This window comes from Helianthus annuus, chromosome 4 (genome assembly GCF_002127325.2).
Source record: "Helianthus annuus cultivar XRQ/B chromosome 4, HanXRQr2.0-SUNRISE, whole genome shotgun sequence".
Taxonomy (NCBI): Eukaryota; Viridiplantae; Streptophyta; class Magnoliopsida; order Asterales; family Asteraceae; genus Helianthus; species Helianthus annuus.
Genome location: NC_035436.2, coordinates 41,636,354 through 41,643,472, shown reverse-complemented (window position 1 = coordinate 41,643,472; position 7,119 = coordinate 41,636,354). Strand labels below are relative to the sequence as shown.

The 7,119-nt window shown below is 34.9% G+C and overlaps 1 long non-coding RNA gene across 1 annotated transcript; it reads left to right on the top strand.

Moving 5' to 3' along the window:
* The first annotated feature begins 2,809 nt into the window (after positions 1-2,809).
* On the top strand, positions 2,810-4,519 carry LOC118491732. Its single transcript, XR_004892173.1, has 3 exons — positions 2,810-3,266; positions 3,949-4,031; positions 4,471-4,519. It is a non-coding gene; the product is annotated as an uncharacterized LOC118491732 (long non-coding RNA).
* The last annotated feature ends 2,600 nt before the right edge of the window (positions 4,520-7,119 follow it).

The following is a 7,119-nucleotide window of genomic DNA, read 5'->3' as shown; positions in this document are numbered from 1 at the left end:
CCTAACGCGAATTTACTTGCGTTTAGTCATAAACACAATACCGTCACTTATCCTTAAGTGACAACCACAATAAGAACATAAATTCGATCTGCTTTGAAAACTAATCATTTGTTCTAGGACGATTGATTACTAGGTTTTGAACCCTTTGTTATAAGCTTTTGAACCTTTCCAGTTTGACTCATATTTGGCTTAGTGCCTTTCGAGTTTTCAAAATCCCGTCAAAGTTTGGGTCTAAATGATGTGAACACGTGCAAACTGGAAGAGTGAATGCCTGTACTCTGAGTTTTCTGTCTAAGGCTAGAGTGTTCGTACAAATCCGCAGTATCGGACCAGTCACTCTTACCTGGGAACTCTTGGGGTGAGTGTTCACTTATAGGCGAGCATGTCTTCAGCAATACATTATTATGACCCGTTTGCTTTGATTTGTCACCGTCACATTTGTTTGCCTTAGGTAACAAACAAATGATCGCAATTCGTATGCATTGCCTTTCTGTTTTGTTTATCTGATAACATTTCATTTGTTGCTTCCTATGTCTTTCATTTTCTCCTAGAATGTCTCTTCATCTCAACAACGGTCAAATGTCCGAACAAACAGCCAAATTTGCCCAGCAAATAGGCGAAGTGATACTGAAGTCTGTGGATCTAGGCATTGCCATGTCTCATCTAAAAAAATGTAGCCACTCAAGAGTCACCGAAGGAAGCAGAAGTCAGGCCTGCACCAAAATCAAGGAAGCGTAAGGCTTCAAGGAAACCCGCAGCAGTTACACCTAATCAAGCGGGACCTAGCCAAGTGGCAGCGCCACCAGCTAGGAAGCCGTACATAGGAACTGCCCCATGGTGCAAACGATGCAACCGTCATCATTCAAATCTCGTACCCTGCTCCAAATGTACCTACTGTGGACGGTTGGGACATTTGATTAACATATGCCGCTTTGCTATCCAGAACAAAGCTGCTATAAACCTTGCTGCTACCCAACTCCAAGTCAACCCTACTCAAGCTCGTTTCCCGTTTGGTGCTTGCTACAACTATGGCGATACGAGCCATTTCAGGAACAACTGCCCGAAGATTGTCAATGCAAATTCAACCCTTGGATGAACATTTGGCTAAGCAAAAGATGTTGCTGTCTTATGCCTTTATCTCCTTTGTTTTCTTGTATTGTGAAACAATCTGCCTTATTCATAAATAAAAGTTTATGTTCGCAATTCTGATGTACAAGTGTAGTTACATGTATGGCATTTCCCTATGATATCTACATCAAGGAACTATGTTCCTTACGAACTACTCTTGTGATTCTCCCTTTCAAGTGATCACTCATGATTTCCTCGAAAATTTTAAGTACTCGTTTCATTCTAGAGACGAAGTACAAGAAATAAAGCGAAATTATGAGTAATCGTTCTTCTGCACATCTGTGCCTTTGAACCTTTGGTTAGATAACTACGGTTATTTTCAAATCTCATACCTATTACGTTCTGATTTTTCAACATGCATAACATGAGTTTTCAAAACAACATTCATAATTTCAAAAACATTTTATATATAGTTCGAAAACATTTTTAATATAGTATATTTACTTAACATATCAAATGCATGATTTCAAAAGCATGTCTATATTTTCAAAAAAAAAAAAAAAAAAAAAAAAAAAAAAAACAACCTCCATGATTTCAAAAACATTGTCCATGTTTTCAAAAACAACCTTCATGATTTCAAAATGTTATTAATACAGTATAATTAGTTATACCAAGTGCATGATTTCAAAAGCATCATTCATGTTTTCAAAAACCTTATACATAATTTCAAAATTCATCTTGCATGATTTTAAAACATTTTTTTTATATATACCTACCTAATACACCTACTTTATGATTTCAAAAGTATTATATAAGGTTCCAAAAACATTGAACACGTTTTAGAACCCCATGCATAGTTTTCAAAGTATTTTCCTCATTCATTGACTTAACCTTCAAATTCCGCTTCATATGTCGCCTTGGCATATCTAGCATCTCAACTTGATAAGCATTTTATATCTCATGTTTTGATTTGAGCACATCCAGTGCAAGGTTTCAAAACACCCTCAACTTCTAAAATCCATATGGGATCTTTTTATCTTCATAATTAGATCCTTGTGGATATTTGTCATTCAAATCAGAATCCTTAATTGGATTCCTTGTGTATCTAAATTCGAACATCTCGATTCTTTATAATCGAAATCGAATTTCCTCTTTAAGATCTTTCTATTTTCATAGTTAGATTCTTGATAATGTTTAAAGCACCAATCAAAATCCACTGATTGGATACCTGGTGTGCTTTAAATACATGTGCTCTGTTAGTAGAACAAATTAACAAAATAATGACAAGTTTAAAATCAAGATAAACAATTTTGTGGTTATGTGACTATGTGTTTATTTAGAAAACAATTTTGTGGTTATGTGACTATGTGTAACACCTCGTATTTCTGTATTTTTATGTTTCTAGAAAATACGAGTTCGTTTATTATTTTTAGAAACGCGATTGGAATCTGATCGAAAAACGAAAAAAAGAAACCCCGGAAAACAACGCATTTTTCGCACTTTTAAACGCAACCGACAACGAACACGTCGCGCACTTATTTCCGACAACATTTATGTAATTTAATCCTAAAATAATATCCTACGATATTCCACGACGCTCAGTTGCGAAAGCGGGTTTCAGAAATTTATCGGGCTAATCAAAACACGGGAAGTGGGCTTGTGGGCCTTGGGCCCAAGCCCACTAACCAAACCTAATTATAAAAAAAAAAGGACCAAACCCTAATCTTCTTTGTAATAGCCGTTACCTATGCCTTGTCACTCTCACCACTCCTTGTCTACACCTTTACTCACCCACAAAGTTAGAAGCTCCATCATCTCCAACAAATCTCATGCACACACCACCCGATCCCTGCTTCATACCTCAAACAAATATGAAGAACACGGCAGTCATTCATTATCTCCACCTTCACCCTCTCGTTTGAACACCGACAGTCAAGAAGGAGCCGACTGCCGGTCATCCGGTTCTTTGGTCGGTTCACCGGCCACTCCCTTCGCCTTAATTCTCCGACGCTGCCTGTCTGTTCGGCGAACCACCACCACTCGCAATCTGTTTCGAACATCCTCACACCACTACAACACTCTTCGTACAACCAACCTTGTCGGAGGGACTTGTAACATCGCCGGAAGCCGACTTCGCCGGAGAGTGAGAAGACGACCTGAGCCGTATGGGGATTGACGGGAGTTGTTTCTTGCGTTCGGTATACCCCTTTTTCCTTTCGTTCAAAACTTTTTCCGTTCCATTCGGTTTCGTTTAAAACTTCGGTTGGGATAAATTGGAAAGTTTTTTTTTTTACTTAAAAGTGAATATGTCAAATTATTGACAGTGGAGTGGAAAGATAGTTGTCACGATCAAATAAAAAAAGAGAAAAAAAAGGACATAACAGATTGGTTGGGTCTCTTTTGTGTTCGGCTGAGTTACTTTTGATAAAGAAGATGTTGGTCATAAATGTTTGGTTAGTATAATCTAAAAGCAAATAGAAACTAAAGACATAAACATGTGGGTGGAGTGGGCTCCTTTTGTTCTACTGGGCACCAAGCTAAATTTAAAACAAGTAGAAATAGTTATGAGTACCCAATAGTTATTATTATTATTATTATTATTATTATTATTATTATTATTATTATTATTATTATTATTTTGTAATATTAATTTATATATATATATATATACTTTTGTCATATTAATTTACATAAATTCAACATATATTTAATAAATATATTTAGTATAAATAGATCCTTATAACACTTTTATAACGTTAAATGCTAATAATTAGATAAATTATAATATCTAACTAATCAATTCGTGAACCTTGAATATTACGAATATTACTTAACTTATAAATGTTAATTAGATCGTTATTGTGTTTATTCCGTATTTAGGATAATTGCTTACGTTCACTCTTTTGGAATTCTCCATCCTTACTCGTGCGTTATTTCAAGGAATCCTCTTATACGTAATCAATGTGAGTATACTCGTATTTCCCCTTTTTACTTTTATCACTTTTGGGGTGTAACATGTTTACCTATCAACAAACTTACACTTGAACATTTTGCTTAAACACATGAACATTCCTATAACATGTTTGTATACGTGATGGCTTGATACTTTAAACTTGGGTGAAACTTATGTGTTGAATTTATCATTAACTTCGTACGAGCCAAACCGTGACATATGTAGCGCTATAGGATTAACGACCCGCCTCTACTGAAACTTTGGTTATGTCATGAGCAAGTTGCGTTTTCTTGGTTTGATATGTTAGACACATGCCATATTTAATGTTTATCTTGAATCGCATGCTTGCTATGAGGGATTGTTCACACTTTTATCTTATGCTATGTATATACCAAACTTGTATACTCGCCTTTGCTTTTGCATTGAATTGTATTTTAAGCATGTTACAGGTTGATGATGATGAAATGAAAGAGGTAGCACGATGCCTAGATACACACTTTAGACGTTAGGTTTAATATGTTGTATCGAATTTTGGTTATGTTGGTTTGTTATTTTGATTAAACTTGTTGCTAATTGGGATCTTGTATTGATGACTACTTGAAGTTTGGAAATGAAATTTGGATTATTAAATTATTGTCACAAATAGCGTTATGATGTCTCGAGCAATCTTCACACTTCGTCTCATCCCGATGTTTCCGCCATTGGTTGGGGTGTGACAGATTGGTATCAGAGCCATAACTATAGGGAATTAGGAAAAGTAGGAATGCTTTAACCTAGTCTATAGTTTTAGAGCTTTATTCCTATGTTTTGCTTGAAACTACTACATGATACTTTATTTGCTTCTTATTCATGTTCTTTTAAAACATATATGTCACTTATGTGTAATATTTGACATGTTATTCTTAGGTATTAATACTTGTTATTATGTGTTAGTACATGTTTCATTGTCCGATTCTTTATGTGTTATTCTTGACATATTTCTCTATGTGTTAATACTTGTTTTATTGTCTTATTCTTTATGCACTATTTCTGATATGCTCTCCTAGGTGTTTATACTTGTTTGTGTATTCCTTTAACATACGCCCTCCATAAAGCATTTTACTCGATTTTTCTTAAACTCGAAAACACTCATATTATACAAACGAGACGAGTTTACCAAAATAGGCGTGAAACCCACAATTCGGTAAACGACTCTCATTCCGCTTGATTCTATTTTTCGCACGAAATTCACCATTAAGTTAGGAGTGAAATCCACATCTTAACGGAAATTTCAAATCTCAAATTCTAGTGGACCCTCGTCAAAGTGTTGAAATTAAATTTTGACCCGACGAGTACCAACCACACTTAGGATACGAAATCGCCAAGTTAGGGGTGAAACCCGCACCTTGTCGACTAGTTCCACTCCTTGATATTTTAAAAAAAAAAATCCCGCCAAGTCTCGAAATTTCGATTGATTTGGGACATGTAGTAACCGGAAGGGTAAATACCGTTAACCGACTTGTCGGCGAGAGTATTCCACCTATTAGGCCAAAGCATGCTCCCCAAACTCGAAAGATTTTTCGACCACTTTGGTTAGTCAACGTTCCGTTTTGGAACCATCCGAGTTTCCTTTTTTATCAAACTCACGCTTTATTATTTTCGATCTTTTGTCAATTTTGAACCATTTTGAGATTTTCACTTTTGCGCATGCATCATGCTATCACTTTTCATACGATTATACATTATTCGCATGCATATTTTCACGTAATTTTATCTACACTTTTGTAACGAGTGGAGACATATCATCGAGATAGGGGTGATTTCCTTACCTTGACGATTAACTTCGCTTTATTTCTCACCTTACCACGACCTCACCAACGAGTTAGGGGTGATTCTCTTACCTAGGTGATCGTTACCAATGCTTTCTTCTAATGGGCTATATTATGTAAACACAATCATGTTTATACTAAATCATTTATCATGTATTTCAAAGTGCTTCATTTATTTAAACGTACCTCTTATTCTATCATTTATTTTCACATCACTCGCACACACAAAATTCGTAGCTTTTACCATAAACACTTATTCCCCGACATTCAAAATTTCACGAAATGCTACTCATCAACTGAATCGGTCCAACAAAACCATTGCTCACAAAAAATTTTGTATTCAACATAACTATTGAAACACTTATAAAATATTACAAATATTATTCAACATTTACTAAAACTTCTTTCAAAAGCAATAAAACATTTTATTAAAAGACGCCTTTTCAGCAAACACTAAGTCCATATACCAAATTCTTTTTTTTCTAAAGGATCAACTTTTCACGAAAATCCGAAAACTTCGAAACTTTTTAACACAAAGTTACTTAAAACGATGCAAACTTCTTAGTCTCTAGAACTTTTCAAAACCTCACTTGATACGACAATTAAATTCAAAACACGCGGGCAAGGAAACTTCATAAGGACCGACAAATTTTCAACTTATGTAATCTCTTTTAACACCGTAGTAGCATTTCCATTCTTTTGCAAAGTACGCTTCACGTAACCAATAGCTGCTTATATTTCCTTACATTCACAAACTAGATTCTGCATTTCATGACAACTCAATCTATTTAACTTCACGTTTTACGCAAACAACTACATATGCATACCATTTTATACGTTTTAGTCAATATCTCACAACAATTTCACGCGTGTCACTCGTTCACTTTTTCTCTCATACTCAAAACTTTTGATCTTTTACGCACATAAACTCGTGTATTTCGATTTTTACTATAAACAAAATCATTATTTTCTACATCCATGCTTATACATTTTACGCCTTCACTTATGTTAACACTTACACATTTATGTTATACTCACGATTCAAAATTCGTACGTTTTACGTTAATAAATACACTCACAATTATACACCACGTTGTCCTTACATTCATGTCTATACTACATTCGTATTCATATTCATATGCTTTATGTTTCCATTTGCACCTTTACAGCTTTGTTATACTTAGACTCATACACATGTATTTTATTCATACTTAAACATTCATGTTTTACACTTAATTTTCACCTTTACATCCATACTCATGCATCTTGTGTTTATACTCTCATTTATAC